Source organism: Phaseolus vulgaris, chromosome 10, assembly GCF_051622355.1.
Source record: "Phaseolus vulgaris cultivar YP4 chromosome 10, ASM5162235v1, whole genome shotgun sequence".
NCBI lineage: Eukaryota > Viridiplantae > Streptophyta > Magnoliopsida > Fabales > Fabaceae > Phaseolus > Phaseolus vulgaris.
In genome coordinates, this window is record NC_143507.1 from 29,233,536 (window position 1) to 29,251,635 (window position 18,100).

The following is an 18,100-nucleotide window of genomic DNA, read 5'->3' on the forward strand; positions in this document are numbered from 1 at the left end:
AAAAATCATAAAAGATGTAAAAAGGTATATAATCATAAATTAGGGATTATTTTATACTTATTTTAGCAATTAATACTCATAAGTACATATATTTTAATATGAAATATTACTTAAATTTGACACTTATCAATATGGAAGGCAAAAACTTACATTACTCCACTCTCTAGTAATGGGTTTTCCTCATAATCAGGGACATAAACATTTTGCTAAGTTTACCACCTCAATCACAAAGTATCACAAAAGTGCATAATGATATTACTTCTATTCACTTTTTAAGGAAATCATACCTCATCAAGGGTCATTCCTTTAAATATCCAACAAAGAAGTACCACCAACAATTTCAACTCATTCCTTCATAGACAAGTCAATGAACACATTAGTTAAAAAAATCACTATAGAAAAACTAATAAGTTTTATCTAAGTCTCTATCTTTCACAAACCTCTATTCTTATAGTAAACCTCTATTCTTATAGTAGACCTCTATTCTTATAGTAGAAAGGTTAAAGTTAAGTTAAAAAATAGATAAGTTTGTACATATATTATTGTTATATTTTACTGACCCGTATAACAAGCATTCAATTGTTGGAATATATGAACGTATAAAAATGTGATGTCAGTTTTACTTGTGCTTATGAATCAACATGCATGACTACTATTTTTATTTAAATTTAAATTTTTTACAATAAAGTTTAGAAACATAATCACGCAACTTCCATTTTATCATCTAAAACCACCACAAAATATTCTTTAAAACAAATAATATGTGCTCACATACATTTGTCGTCAGTAAAAATGCAGATCATGGTGTTTATGATGAAATCAATTGGTTACCAATGAGATTCTTCGAAGGAGGATAAATTTTCAATGCAATAGATGAATTGTAAACAGTTGAAGAAAATATTAAAGTTTATTATTACTAGTTTTTCTTTTATCTCATACTCAATTAGGGAACTTTTTGTATAAGGCATTTATCTCTTGTAACTTAATTATATTAAAGACTCATTACCCTATTCTTTTCCGTTGAGCTGATGGAACTGTGGCTCATGAATTCATCACTGACTTAAGAGACTTTAAGGTAGGCTCAAATCGTCATTTTGAATGTTTTCTCAACCAATTAGAATTACATAGGAAACTAGTTATAGAAAGTACTGTGCTAACTCAAATACTAATTAACGTTCATTAATTTCATAAAATAAATACCATCTTTTAAACTACCACAGTCATATTAATTCGAAATTGGTGCCCAAGTTTAAATGTAAGGATATTTTTTAAATAATAACATTAAATAAATTAAGATAATTGGAATTTGCTTATATTTAAAAGTCCTTTAAACATAATTAAAGGGAGTATTTAGCAAACCCAACCTACAAATTACAACATCAGACATGATCTTTGATACCACCTCAACTATTACTCCCTTAGTTCCTTTCTAGACTTCTTTTGGATAACCCAAGAAATGCAATATTTTTTTACTTGAATAAAAAAAATTATTTTCATTTCTATATCACTATAAATACGTATATGTAAACTAATTAAATATTAAATGAGAGATAAGAGTATAAATGGAAAAAAAAAATATTGCGTTGAATACCATTGGTTTTCAACAACATAGAATACCAACCTTTAATCCCTAATCAGTATTAAATTAACTTAATAAAAAATTATAATGAACTCTCTTTTGTATCATTCTCATTGTCGAAACATAAGCACACACCGTTTCTTTAAATCTATACCTTGCAAGCAAATGTGAACCCATTTCCTTTAAATAAAATCCTCATAAACAAAGACAAGTCAAACAAAAATGCAAGATATGAAAGAACTAATCAAATTGGCAACCTTTCTAAAATTGAAACATGCCAGCAATTCCATGGATAGAGACTCAACCTTGGATTCAGACAGGGAATCGTGGAGGCGAGGGATTTTGGGGGTTCTGATGGAACCAACACCGTGGTTAACCAAATTCAAAGGCTACATCACATGACTCTTATAAAAAACCCTCACATTCTTGTATGTCCCTTCGCACTCTTCTTGACATGCAACACCGTCATTCTTTTCTTCCCGAGATCAGTACAACAACATTCTGCCTCAGCTACTTGTTTCCGGAGCTTCGTGGTTGTCCCTTCCCCTTAACCCTTCGAGTCTTCTTCTTCTCCATTCTCTTGCTCCCCACACTCAACTCAACCCAACCTGAAAAGTAAATGAAAAAAAATTGAAAAGGAAAGATTAAGAAGAAGAAGAGAAAGAGTATGGTTGGTACATGATGGTGGTGGTGAGGTGGAAGGTGAAAATAGAAGGCGAAACAGAGAGGGAAAGAAGACAACGGGGTCGCTAAATTTTGAAAGAAGTCATACCTAAAAATAATGCTTTGAGTTGGAAGGAAATGAATACCTAGGGTTTACATTACATAACATAATTAAAAATAAAAAAGAGAAGTAAGAGCAAATAGAAAGTAACAAAATTAAAATTCTTTACTCCTGCTTATTTTTATTAAAAAGCACTTATGCTTAGTGTGTGCCTTTCTAGAAATTATACAAACTTCCACTAATAAATCTCTACTAAAATTATAAATATTTATAGTGCAAACCAATCCTTAACCTATCTTATTGTCTTGTCAATGTATGAAGGCTATGGCAATTTTTGACTTCAAACAGACTTCAACCTCCAGTAAGGAATTTGTAACACCCAAAACTAATGGAAAATGACGTCGCTTGTTGCATAAGTCTTAGACAATAGAGATAAGTTTCACATAGTAGTGCTCGTACGTCATTAACTTTTTCATTGGCTTTGTATAATAAATAGTATTACTATTCTCACGCAACGCTTCTATTATTAGGGTTGTTTGATTAGATCAAAATTATTGTTAGGATTTTTTCTTTAATCACACCTCTCTACTCCACCCCCTACACATAGACAAGATTTTGCATGTATATATCTTTAGTCAAATAGTTAAAATTTGAATCTTACACATAGTTATGTGTTGGGTTCTAAAAAATAATGAAGTAAGAAAACAAGAATAAGATTGAAGAAAACACTTTACTAATAACAGGTTTATACATAAATAACTTTTAGCAATTCAGTATCTTTACAAAGATCACAAGAACTCTATATATAAACCTTATGCATAAGGAGTAATAGAAGACCATTTAAAAACAAAATTGTTAAGATGGTCTAACTTGTCTCAACACTACTAGATAGTCTAACACCACTAGATGATTTTTAGTAGATGGTCTAGTAATGTTAAGACGAGTTAGACCGTCTAGTACATGTTTGTTATAAATGTCATAACGATTTTGTTTTTGAATAGTCTATATATAGAGTTCTTGTGTTCTTTATAAAGATACCAAATTCATGAGAGTTCTTTGTGTATATACATGTTATCAATAAAGTGTTTTATTCAATGTTGTTCTTACTTTCTTGTTTCGTTATTGATGAGAACCTAAGAATTAACATGTGGGAAGTGTTATACAAATAGAGGACTCATGTGGAGGAGGTTGTAATGCGTGAAGAGTCAGAAATCTCACATTCAGTGAAGACGAGTGAGGTGAGCAATATATAAGGAGAAAGTCCCACAAACCTAATGCCTTAAGGTTGTGTGTTGAAGATGTTGTCAAAGTCTCATGGTTAATGGCTCGGGACTCATCATCTCTTACACTACAAAAAGAAAAACCATTTTTACCCATGGTTGAAATCTGTAGGTAACAACAAAAGTGTGTAGGTAAATAGAATTTACATGCCACCCACAAAAAAAATTGTATGTAATATGGGTGTAGGTAATTTTCATATGGATGATCTGTCCATGGGTAATTCAAACCGTTAGTACTACCCATAAATCCTCTCTGTGGTACTACCCACGAAAACCTCTCCATGGGTATTACCCACTGAGTCCAATTCGTACAACATCCATGGAAAATTATCCACCGACTCTTATTCATGGGTGATATCTACGCTCACATTATCCACGAGTTGATCCATAGGTAAATTTCCCATGCATATAAATCCGTGGGTAAAAATTCTCATGCGTATAAATTTGTGGGTAAACCTCTAAATCAAATTTTATGGGTAAATTCATAGATAAATCCTATAGACATCAAAATGTATAAGTTACTTTGAATTATTTTACACAATGAAACATTCAAACATAATCCAAAAAAAATCCAACATATTCAAATTAAAAACAAGCTATCACCAATTGTATTGCACCTAAATTATTCAATACAATAATCAAACATCATGCAAAATAATAACTAATAATAAAATAAAACTCACATTTAATTTCAAGTTCAAACATAACATAATTGAAGTTTCATCATAAAGTAAGTCAAACATAACATAATTCAAAAGTGAAGTCAAGTTGAAATATAATCCACAATCCAAACAAACATGAAACATAATCCAAGATCCCAAACTTAAAGCTCCAAATAATCTGCATAATTAGGATCTCAGTGTCCAAACATCTTAATTTTGTTGTTGGTTGGGTGACTCATTTTCTTGTTGAATTGCACTACAAGAAAATTTGGTATTACATACAACACCAATCCCTAAGTAAAATACCAAATCCGTATGTAAGAGACCAAACCCATATGTAAAACATAGTTACATCCGGATTACATACAAAAAAAAATCGTATGTAAAATTGTCATTGGTAACTGTTATATACGATTTCAAAATACATATGTAATTACATAAAGATTTACCCATATATAATTACATACCGATTTATCGGTATGTAATTGTTTGTTAGATTTACATACGGATATTTATTAATAACTCACTTTTGTTCCAACTTTTTTAACCTTCTTTTATTTTCTCTAAACATTTTATGTTTTTACATCCCTAATCAAGATAAATATTAATAATATCTTAATCTAAACTCTTCTAAGTAACATGTATGCAAATCCATACACTTGAAGCAAAGTTTAAACAAATAACATCTATTTTTTAAATAAATATATAAAAAATATAAAGTGCAAACATTGATAAGTTTGTTTAGAGTAAGAAGTTTATTATTTTTATTTTTTTTATATTGGTGATCGGAAGGGGATGTATATTTTCATGTTAATACTATTTTTTTTCTGTCTAAAGAATACATAAATGAATTAAATAGATGAAGAGTATATTTTGTAAGATGAATAAATTAGTTAAAATGTTTAAATATTTTTCTTAATTTTATTAAATTATAAATTCTATTTACAAAAAATTGTTAGAGGAATCAATAATGAATATAAATTAAAAATAGAAAACAGAAATTAAATCATATATAATTTGAATAACATTAAAAACTAAAAAGTTTAAATTAAGTTTAATAAATAACAAAAATATAGTATAAACATTAATTATTTATTAAAAAATATTTATTGAGAAGTATAAAATAATATATCTACCAAATTTAAATAATAATTTTCTAAATTTAAGTAATTTAGTCATATCAAATCCTGTTACAATTAGTGTTATATAACTAATATATTATTTCATTTGATATATATAAATTATTTTTATATTTTATTTTTGAATATATTTAAAAATCAGCGTATTTTTGTTAAGATCATCATTTTCAGATTTTTTAATGCAAGAGTGGTCATTTTGAGAAGCAAGATATCCTTTCACAATAATTGATTTCTTTCTTTTCTATACACAATACTTATAATGCATTGTATGTGAGGAGATTTGTCTTAACCAATACTATTTTAGATACATGGAAAATATGCTTAATTTCTTAAACAATAATTAAAAAGTTAATAAAGTTAATATTATTATTATTATATATATATTAGGGAATTATATATTATAAATATTATACTTATATTTTATTGAATAAATAATATTGTATGTACATATATTCATGTGTAATATTATCATATTAGATTCAAATTGTACAAAAATAATAATTATAATTACAACTAATTTCCTTACACTCCCATAAACTTTTCTATCCTTCATCTTTTAATTCCTTTTCCATCACACCTTTTATTTTCTTTTTGGTGCTGTTATTTTGTATCTTTTCCATTCGGTCTTCTTCATCTTAATTGTTTCCTTTTATGCTCTTTCAATTATGCAATCATTATCATCACAATCATATATTGTGTTTTTCCTTTTACCCAATAGAGGTGAACATTCACACTTACTTAACCACTTGGTTAAGTTTGTGTCCAATGGAGAGCTTATTTGGGTCTCACACCATAATTGTTAAAATCCAAAATCATAAACAAAGTGTCATAATAAAATAGGCAACTCTAAAATCAACTCACATCAGTTAGTCCTAGAAGATTGATCATTATGGTCACTTAGAACTTGCTCCCCCTTAACCATCATGGTCCTTTTGTTTGGACAACTAGCAGCTATGTACCCAAAACCTAAACATTTAAAAAATTTGGTACTTGAGGTTTTGGATGGCGATTTAGTCCTAGAAGGAGAATAATTTTTAAAAGTTTGTGGGTGGATTCTTTAGAGGAGTTGGAAGGATTATCTTGTTTTGAAATTTTATTTTTACCCTTCCAAGATGAGTCATAGAATTCATCATTACGAGTATGTTTGAAATATGTTTTCTTAAAAAGTTGCGATTCAACCTTGTGACTAGGTGAACCAATTTTTCCAAAGATGTATACTTATAAAGTTTTACAACATTTTGAATTTCTCTTCTTAATCCACTCACAAATCTAGCAACCTTTTACTCTTCAATTTCATGCATATTAATCCTGGTCAAAGTTACTTCTAAAATCTTTGAACTATTCATCTACACTCCTAGGTCCTTGATGAAGCCATTGGAGCTTCAAAAAAAGTTCCTTCCTATAGTAAGGAGGAAAAACTGAGCGCGCATGTATTCTTTTAAATCATACCAAGAGACCACAACTGACCTCTTGTTCAAACCAATGTCCATTAGAACTTGATGGCACCCCTGCATGGCATAATCTACGAATTCTAGGAAAGCTAACTTGACATTTTGGTCATCTTCGACCTCATACACATTAAATATTTGTTCTACTTTATCTTCTCATCCTAAATATACATTTGGGTCACTATCCCCACTAAAACTAGGTAACTTTACAAAAGGAAAAGAAGGCTTTGGTGGTGGGTGTTGATGGAACCTCTCTTCAAAGTTATGCATTCTCCAATCTTGGTCTTCTTCTTGACTCCCATAGCGCGTGTAGCTTCTAGAGGCTCTTCTCGGTTCTCGTCTCCTTTCTTTAGTTTGTCTCTCTTGAGCCGCTTCTAATCTTTGCAACCTTTCCACTAATTGCCTCATCTCCTCTTCTTTTGGGCCAAATTCCTCTTGGTGTCCGCAAGCTCTCCCAAAAGATATGCCTTTTGAGGAGATTGACTTTGAAGATCCTCCTGAAGAAAAATGAGCCATAATTTGCACAAAAAGGAAACAAACAATTCGTGAAAAATAACAATGTTATCCACTCCTCACTTGTATCACTTGGCTATTTAGTAAAGGAGGGAAGAATTGTAATGCACTCAAGAAAGATTTTCACTCTAAAAACAAAGGTCTACACTTCGTAGCAACACCTCAAGTGAAAGACGATAAAGCTCTTACACTTACTTACTTGAATTCTTTGTTTGGAACTAAATCAACTTCTACTCAAACAAATTTCTAGTTGTTTTTAGTTATTCACAATTAAAAAAAAAATAATTATAAAGGATTTAAAGACTCCTAGAACACTAAGAACATAAGACTTAAGCAAATGATGTAAGGAAAAAAATTCAAAACCATAATTTTTAAATGCTTAATGAATAAAATGCAGAATTCTAAATGACATGAATTTAAAGGCGGAAAAGAAAGGTGTTGAATGGTAAAGCGGAAATTGAATTTCTTAATGGTAAAGCGGAAATTGAATTTCTTAAAGGTAAAAGAAAAATTTAAAATGTGTTGGAATTTTAAGGGCATAATATCAAATCAAAGCAAATAAGCACAAAATAACCACGTCCTGAATACCACATGATGTGAGTTGATTTTAGGATTGCACATTTTATTGATTTCACTTTTGTTTATGATTGTTGAGATTAGAAATTATGGTGAGAACCTTAAGAAGATTCCCACTGGACACGAACTTAACCAAGTGGTTAAGTAAGTGTAAAGGTTCACTTCAAAAGGGAAAAGAGAAAAAGACAATAATATGGTGTAGATGATGCCAAAAAGGTCAGAAATTAAGATAACAAGATAAAGACAACCAACAATTTAAAGATAACATAAATGAACATAGAGGAAAGGGAATGGAAGGCGCAAAAGGAAATTAAAAAAGGGAAGAGATTAAGAGATCTTATGGGAAGAAATGAAGTCACGCCACTTAGAGCATAGGGACTCCAAGATGAGTGATGCAAGAGCCGTCACTTGAGATATTACCCACCCAAGATAAGACCCAACATGAGCTCACAAGTTTCACAAAATCACTCCTGCAAAGTTTCTTTACTATTCAATATCAAGTGTCAATACATGGAGGAAGACACCCTTTATATAGGAAGGAGTGACTTGGAGGACAAGATGAGTGAAGGGTAGAAAAGGAAGGGGAGAGGGGTTGCCTAGGGTGTTGACCATGGTCAAAATTGCACCTTAGGCATAACTTCTAGAAGTTAGGTTAAAACCCTAATTTTAGGTGCAAGTGTCATGAAAATTGGACTTGGAACAAGCCTATTTCTAAGTACACTCTTATTTGTGCTAAGTAAACCTACTCTAGCTTAATCTTCTATTTGGATCCCTAAAGTGAGCCTAATTTATATACAAACATTTTGTCTTGTAAGAAGACCAAAAGAAAGAATATTTGATGCTCTGGTTTATGCCCAATTCTTCTTCTGCCGAGGTCATTCTTCCGACATTTGGTGGGGCCTGTCTTGGATGTTGAGATGAATTATCAAAGTGTGAAGTGTCTCTTGTGTCCTTGGTCATCTTCTTGTCTATTTGGGTTGTACCATAGGTGTTGTGTGTTCTTGAGGGGTTTAATATCAACATTCTTAGTGTATTTTGTAATCTATTTTTTATTGCATTGTGAATTCTCTATGGTTAACTGGGGACTAGATGTAGCTCTTGGTTAAAAGTGAACCAGTATAAACCTCTTTGTGTGAATCTTTCTATCACTTCTCTTATACACTATTTTTAACATTGGTCATTATTTTCTGGTAAACAACCTGTTGTTTCGAGAAAACAACTGGTTGATTTTTTATAAAGAACTTTAAAACTGAACTTTTATCCAGTTGAACAAAAAATCAATTGGTTGATTTTTCAGAACTTTTCATTCTACTTCCAATATTTGCGAAAATGTTGTGAAAACAATTCACCACCTCTCTTGTTTTGGCCACACATTCTAATAGTAAGAGGTTGTTAAATAACATAGTTATATTAGAAGACAATGTTGAACAAGGTGCTTTGATGTCTCCAAATCCAAGTGGAATGCTTAAAGACCTTGTTGTTGGTTGTGTGTGTGTTGTCTAGTAGTCTTTGAATTGTTAATTCACTCTTTAAGATGATCCAAGGTTAATTGAATCTTAATCTTTTTGAAAAGATGATTTTTTTTAAAAGAGTGTGAAATTTCAACCTGTTGAAATGTCTAATCAACTGGTTGTTTGACACTAAGTGGTTTTTATAATGAATTGGAAAAGCATATATTTATTTTGGCTTTGCTGTCAAACAGATTCAACCGGTTGTTTCGAGAAATCAACTGGTTTTTTTTTCTGAAAACCTTAACAAAATTTTGTTAAGTAGTTCCAATCTGTTTTAAATGATTCCAACAACTTTTGGTTCTTGATTCAACTATTTTAACCTCTTGATTGGAGTGTAAAAAGGTTGTTTTACACTAATATGCAAAAACTAAGAAAGAAAGATTAATCAAAAATAGTTTTCAAGATTTCAAAAAGCTTTTGGATCATCTCAATGGTGGAATAGGATCGGGTCTTGTAATTCTTCTTTTAATCTTTGATTTACCCAGGTGTATTCTATTGCCTTCTTCCTTGAACATTGTATTTATGTGTGTTCTAGTGTGTTGCAATTTCATAAGGTGTTTCTGGAAACTGTGTGGTTTGCCAAAAGTGGTGTTCTTAAAGGGTTCAAGATCGTCACTTTTGGTGTGTGATTTGTAATCTAGGTTTGATTACATAGTGAATTCTCAGTGGTTAGCTGAGGTTTGGATGTAGCTCTTGGTTAAGAGTGAACTAGTATAAACATCTTTTGTGAATCTCTCTATCCTTACACTCATTAAACTATTATAATTTTTTTTCAAATCTACTGGTATAAACAACCAGTTGTTTCATGAAAACAACTGGTTGATTTTCTGGAATCAAACTTAAAACAATTTTCTATTGGTTGAACAAATTTTCAACTGATTAATTCTTCTTAACTTTTCACTCTACCTTCAATACTTGCGAAAATCTTTCAAAAACAATTCACCCCCTCTTGTGTAAGGCCTCTAATTCTAACATACAACACACAAATTAGGTTTTAGAATTGAATATAATATATTTGAAAACAAATTTTTGTTTTTCACCTTATGTATTCAGGGGTTCATCATTCATCATCGAGTGTTGGTGATTTTGGACAAGACAATAGGTATAACTTAACCTAGCCTGCTTGAACAAACAAATCATTTATATTTATTATGTTTTCTATTTTTATCTATCAGTTCTTCAACTTTTTGACTTTTGTGTTTGCATTAGTACATATTTTTCATTTAATTCCTTCGCTTTAAAGTTTATATGTAGTTTTGAGTCAAGTATTACAAATTTACTTATTTTACTTCAATGTTGGAAGTACATTTGAAGTCTTGAGCATGTAAAAAATGTTTGTCTTGCTTGATCATGATTGTATGTTGTTCGTGTTTGCTAAAAACCTTGTATTGAATTCAAGCTTGAGGTAGTTAATCCAACTTAGTTGGCAACTTTCCCCATTTGTTTGGAAGCTTAGAAATTTATGTGTAGTTAGTAACTCAACATCAAATAACATAAATAGAAATTCATCCTTTATAAATATTGCAAAAATAAAATGGAATGTTAACTAAAAGTTCCTTTGTAATAAAGTTATAAAACATAGTGGTTTGCAAATCAAATTAAAAAAGTTTAGGTTGTCTGAATGAATATTTTGAACATTTAACCATATTTCAACTATCCTAATTTCAATTTGATTGGATAAATATCTTATAGTCGATTTTGCTAAATAATGTTTCACATCTTAACTGTTGATTCATTTCACTACACTTGTGAAGTAATATTTATAACCACAACGATAATAAAGCATGACAACATATGAACTTGGTCACTTATCTATGTCAAACAAATTATAGCAAGAGAAACCAATGAATGCTTCTTAATCTTAAAATTAGTAGAAAAACATCATGTAAATATTCTAGTACAGGAAGGATAAAGGATCATAGGAAATAAAAAGCGTTTAACAGGCTTTAATGGTTAGGGTTGAGTTGCAACATCCTTGAGCCTGCTTATGGAAATAGGTTTTTGACCTTATTATCTTGTTTAGGTAACCATAACCCTTTTGTGTATTTTGGTTTTACATTTTATAGTGGTTGATTTTCCATTTTATAGTGGTTTTACATTTTATAATGGTTTTACTAAATTTCTTAACTGAAAAATCATTAAAAAAAGAAGTAATGTTAGTCAAATTCCAACAAAACTGTGCAACAGCTACACTATCTATATTATTGTTTTCCACCCTTTTTTTTGTTCTCTCTATCAAACCTCTTCCATTTTTACTTAGCTTAGCTTCCTCCATATACAAATCAAACACAAAATACTCTTTTAAATCTTGTGTACCCACAAACTTATGTGAATCCTTCACTCACTCTTCTTTTCCTCTTTGTGGAGTATGTGTCACAATGCTCTCTTCATACAGTTTTCCAACCTTCACTATAATTGCTACATAACTATGTCACTAAATTTCTTTAACATCTTCATTTCCTCACTATCTATAAACAATCACTACAAAAGAAATGTATAAAGTGGCGGTTTTAATATGGTGGTTATTAATAACCGCCACAATCTACCGTATAATATGACATTTTAGTAACCGCCACAATGATCCTTTAGAATATGTCATTTTTAACTGCCACAATTATCCTTTAGAATAAAATTCCCGCGTTTGCTTTCCCTCCTACACCGTTCCTCTTATATTTTAATTTTTTTTTTTTTTAAATTTGTTGGACATATTCTAGAGTTATGGTTAAAGAGGGGTCAAGAGGACACATTCTACATGTCATAAACTCTAGTGTAGAATAGTTTTTACTTTTTTGTCAAAGTAGCGTAGTTTAAATTCTTTTTGTAATTGTGTTGAAACATGCAAAGTGGTACCTTGAAGGCTAAACCTAAGTTTAATTAGAATTTCCTAATTAAACTAAGGTTCGGCCCACACCTAGGTATAATGGGGCGTAAGTTCTAGACCATTTCACACTTGGAAGGATTCTAGAACCTACCTTCACATGAGCTGAAATTTAGGCGCCAATTACACATGTGTCAACCATTTGAATTCCCTTCTCTTTTTTCTTTATAAGTCCGACCTCCAAAGTACTATATAAGGAGTGCCTTGGCTACTGTTTTTAAAAGATTAATTCATTAGTGAAATGCTGCCAATTTTGTGCCATTCTCACTCTTTGCCTAAACTCTCTTAGGATTAGGCTATTAATCTTCCGAAATTCCACCTTCAAGAGTAGGCCTCACCTCTCTCAAACCACATTTCTCATGTACCTCCAAGGCTATCATCACTCTTAGGAGAGCCTTGTTCTGCTACCAATCCATGGAGCTTCCGCATTCATCAACAAAAACCGCAAGAAAGGTGACACAAATCCATCATTTGGTATCATGAGCTATAGTTCTACAAGAGCTAAGTGTCTTCTTTCATTTTTATGTTTGTGTTCTTCTTATTTCCGTGTTGTTCTTCACTTCTTCATGTTGTCTTGCTGCTTTTGCTTTTTAATTTGATTTAGGTGCTGTTTGAAGCAATTCAAGTGCAAAATGTTCAAATTGTTCTTGAGCTTCTTATTTTCATATTTTGTGTAGGAATCTATATAGAATTGTGTTTCTGTTTTGATTTTAGGTTGTTTGAGTCTTGTTTGGAATTCTATCCGGTTCATTATATGTGTCTTGAGTCATTTTATTTTCTGAATCCTATTATGTTTTGTTTAAGTCATGTTTCTCCTAATTTGTCATCAAATCTTTGTAGTGTTGAATTTGTTGATAATTTTGGTTTCTTGATTTGATTTGAGTCCAGATTTATATTTCTGTGTTTGTTGATCCTTTGGTGCATTTTTCTTTTAGTTTGAGTTCATATTTGTGTGCTAGTTCCATACAAATTCATATACATCTACTCCATTGTGTTTTTTAAGTTTCTTATTCTGTTTTTAAATTCCAGAATTAGGACTACTCTGTTTTTCAAATTCTGTACTGGCTGTTTTTGTTATGAATTTTAAATACGTTGGAGAAAATTTCTGAAAATCTGGATGAATACAGTTTGATGTGTTATAAAATTAAGAAAAAAATAATCATATGAAAAGAAAAAATAGAGAAAAAATGATAAATAAAACAAAAAAAGAGTGCATCCTGGCGCCAAAATATACGGTAGTTGGACAGTGATTTTGACAAATTTATCACAATTCATTGGTGCATAGTTTTGGTGTGATTCCAGCGCCAAAAGTTTGATAAGATATTGAATCGTTTGTGGTTAAAATTTCAGAAGCAAATTCAAAATAGCCAGCTCAGCATAAATATTTTAAGTCACGCTTTCGGAACCTAAATTTTTCCAGTAGTGCTGTTTTGGTTTTTCAAATCAATTCTAGTGCCTTTCTTTAGGTTCCTTTTGTGTGCCTTCCTTTGTTGAGTGCCTATTTTTATTTGCTTGTCCAATATCATTCAAAACTCTTTCTAAGTTGTGTCATATAATTCAAATCCATTTGTTGTGGTCCTATTTTAAAATTTAATTTGTTTCTTGCTTTCATTTCTTGACCTCTAAATTGTTGGTGGATAAAATTCAATTGGTGCTTGTTAAGTGGAATTGACTTTGTGGTGAGTCTATCTCTACTTAGTAAGTACTGTTTTGGAGTTTTTAATTTTCTAATCATAAGAGGTTATGGCAAGGAGCAGCAACAAACACAAATACAAACACATACACTTTGGAGAACATAACAAAGAAGAGCAATTACAAGCCAAGGAATGCATAATATAGAAATCTGAATTTTAATTTGTGTAATTCAATTTCTTTGTATTTCTTTGAGTTGTAATTACATTTAACCTTTGATTAATTAGTGTCTAGAAGCCTCACCCTAGGAAACGTCTAGTTTAAAGTTTTGTAGATTAGCAATCTTTAACTGTGCGTAGCTAGTTTGCTTTACGTTAATTACTTGTTTAGCATTGCTTATTTGCTTTGTTTTTTAATTGCTTTGCATTGTTTTCCTTTGTATAAAATTTGAATTTTCATTCCTCATTGTGATCTAAGTAATTTACTTAGAAAAAGAATTGTGTGAAGTTTTTGAGGGATAGGTTTTGGCAAGGAAAGACTTGGTACTTAAGAAGTCCTAGTGACTCACCTCTCTTTCTTGGAAAGCTACCTTCACTACTTTCCTTTTCTTTCTTGAAGTAAAATACTTTCAAACACAAATCTTTAGTCATGTCAACTCACTCTTCTAAATCTAATGAAAGTGATATAAAGTCCATCAAATCTCTTATAAAACAATTAGCCAAGGACTTTCAATCACTCTCATATAGACAATTGGAGCATGAGGCCCAAATCAAGGAGTTGAGAATGACTAAAGAAAAGGATGAAAACTCTCAAAAATAAAAAAAAATACGTTCTCATGCATCTAGTTCTAAAAAATAATGATTCTTTTGGGTAGGAAAGCCTTAGGTTAGTATTATCAACCACCCCTGGAAGAACTAGAAGAGATAGAAGAGAACAAGAGAGCCCAAGAGAGGTTAGGGTAGACTTACCCATTTCCATGGAAAAGAAAACGTAGAAGTCTATTTAGATTGGGAAATGAAGGTAGAACAATTATTTGCTTGCCATAGAGTAAGTGAGGAGAGAAAAGTACCCCTAGCCACTCTTAATTTCCAAGGAAATGCTATGTATTGGTGGACGGCTTTAGAAAGAGATAGGCGCTTTCATAGGGAACCTCCCATAGAGTATTGGAATGACCTTAGGGGAGCCCTAAGGCGCCGCCATATACCCTCCTATTATAATAGGGAGTTGATGGACAAGCTCCAAAGACTCCAACAAAGAACAATGAGTGTAGAGGAGTATAGGCAAAAGATGGAGCTATACATGATGAGAGTAAGTCCACCACCATAACAAGATTCTTAAGTGGGCTAAATCTTGAGATAAGAGATAGAGTTGAACTTCTACCTTATCAAGACTTGAATGACTTGGTTCAACTATGTATCAAAGTTGAACAGCTAAATTTAAAAAAAACTTCAAGTCATAAGGAAGGTTCATACTCCAGCTCTTATCCAAAAAGAGAAATTAAAAGGGAGGAGAGTACATCTAAGGAAACACCAAAAGAGACTCCCAAAAATATAAGTAAAGATATGCTCACTCCACCCATTCGCACTAGGGATGTTAAATGTTTTAAATGCTTTGGAAGAGGACATGTGCAAGCACAATGTCCAAACCAAAGAACCTTGTTTTTGAAAGGAATAGATGAATATACTAGTTGTGAAGAAGAAGCTAGTGAGAAAGAAGAAGGGGGAGAAGATGAGAGAGTTTATCCTTTAGAGGGGGAATTATTGATGATTAGAAGAACCCTCAACAACCAAACTAGTGCAACCATGGATACACAAAGAAAGAACATCTTTCACACAAGATGCAAAGTTTTAGAAAACACATGTTCTCTCATTGTGGATAGTGGTTCATGTTGCAATTGTTCTAGCACTAGGTTGGTTGAAAAGTTAAATCTACAAGTAGTCCCTCATCCTAAACCTTACAAGCTTCAATGGATAAATGAAGATGGTGAACTAATTGTAGATAAACAAGTGAAAGTCGAGTTTCCTATAGGTAACTACCAAGACAATGTTTTATGTGATGTAGTTTCTATGGAAGCTTGCCACATCTTATTGGGTAGACCATGACAATTTGACAAGAAAACCTTGCACAATGGTCTAACCAATGAGATTACCTTCACCCACAAGAAAAAAAAGTTTGTACTTAATCCTTTACCACATTCCCAAGTGGTAAGAGATCAAATACAAAGGAAACAAAAGAGGGATGAAAAGAAAAGAAAATTCAAAATAGAAAAAGAGAGAACCCTTAGGGAGCAAAAGGCGTGGGAGAAAAGTGTTCCTTCCCACAAGGTCATTCAACAAAACAATCCATTTAAAAATACCTTTGAAAATATGTTTCTTGTTGAACAACCTAGCCTTATCTTTTGTAAAGGAACACTTGCAAGCATAGTGAAAAAGGAATCCTTAAAGGAGGATTGCCTAGACAAAAATGTAGTAAAATATTTTGAAGATGTGCTAAGATATCACCAACAAGTGAAGGTCAAGTTATGTATAGGCATCTACAAAGAAAAAAATTTATGTGAGGTAGTGCCTAGAGAAACTTGTTATGTCTTATTGAGACAACCATTGGAAAGTGTTAAAATTTCCATGATCAATGGTTGTACCAATGAGACTACCTTCACACATAAAAGAGAAATTCTTCATGAAGGAGAACTCATGGGCCAATTTAGAGTGTGATCCGATCGGTCATCGGTAGTCGATGACGTCAGGTGCCGGGGGGGTATTTGGGTAGGTATTGTGAGTGAAATTTGGAACCATAGGAATAAGGTTGTGTTTGAGAGTGGGCGGGTGGACCTAGTGGAGGTTTTTACTGTGGCACAAAGGAAGATCTGGTCTTGGGTCATAGTAAAAGAAAAATTGGTTGTTTTCTCATATTTTTACTGATGTTTGGAACCTCTCTGTTGTATGAGGTATTTGAAAGACTGATTTTTTGTATTATTTCACTAACATTTTGTTCCCTGTCCTGGTAGTCGTGGTGTGGTTTGTGCAGGTCTTATCGGTAAATCTTTTCTGGCAAGGTTGATTTGAGGCTTGGAAAGGTATTGTTTGTTTGTGCAGGTTGTCTTGGCCTTTTCTTTTTGGCAGAGTATGATGGTTGTTCTGAACTGCGATAAAGGAAGTGACTATTTGCATGATTATTGGCTTGGTGTTGGAATTTTTATGGCGTTTGAGCTGAAGCAAAAGGATATGTGGTCTTTTTTGGTTACTGGTGTGGCCAGATTGGGAAGCTGTTAAGTGTTTTGGTACAACTCAGCCTGTCACAAAGATAGGATTAGTTGTTTAGACGTTATGTCGTGTTCTGGCTTTGCTGTGTTTGACGCTTGGGTTTGGTACTTCAACCTAATGCCAAAAACTTTGTTTTAATAGCTAGATGTATTTAGTTGTTGGATGTATGTCCTTGATTGAGAGTGTGATATATTTGGTGGGGTGAGGTAACTGTATTTGGTGGGTTTTAGTATCTTGTCTGAATTTTTATCTTTGATCTGTAGTGTGATGTCTGTCGGATTCCTAGTTGGCAGGGTATTAGGAAACTTGGTGTCGGGGTTTTGTATAAGGGTTGAGACACCCCTGAAGTGTCTCATTTTATTTTATTTATTCTTTGCTGATGAAAAAAAAAGGCATTTGGTGAGCTAAAATCCGAGAGCTTAGTCCTTGAGCAGGGGTTAAGGGATTCCTTCAGGACGCCCCCTCCTCAAGTATGAATAGCTAGCCCCGGTATCAGATGTGAACACTTCGCCTTGGTGTTTGTAGACACCCTGAGGACGATACGGCGCTGCTGTAATAGGCCTCTCGTCAGGCGTGGGCACCAAGCACGAAGAGATAAGGGACAAGTTCCTTGGTGTTTGAGACACTCCATGGATGATACGGCGCTGTTACACAGGCCTCTCCATGTGCGTGGGCACCGAAGCGCGACTTTTTGATGTGAATGTAACTACAAGAATACATGATTCTTTGACATTCTTAGGAGCAACTTGAGCTGGTCATAAATGGCACCTTACTTTAGAATTGGATCAATGTTCTAATTCAAGAACTCACCAAGACTTAGCACCAACCAAGACTCATATGGAAGTCCATATATTGTCAAATGGAATCAAAACACAAGGAATGAAGAACAAGAATTAAA

General features: G+C 32.3%; 1 pseudogene; it reads left to right on the top strand.

The window, feature by feature from the left end:
- LOC150024710 (uncharacterized) overlaps nucleotides 1-16,052 on the top strand; it is a 41,567-nt pseudogene extending 25,515 nt beyond the window's left edge.
- Nucleotides 16,053-18,100: the final 2,048 nt, after the last annotated feature.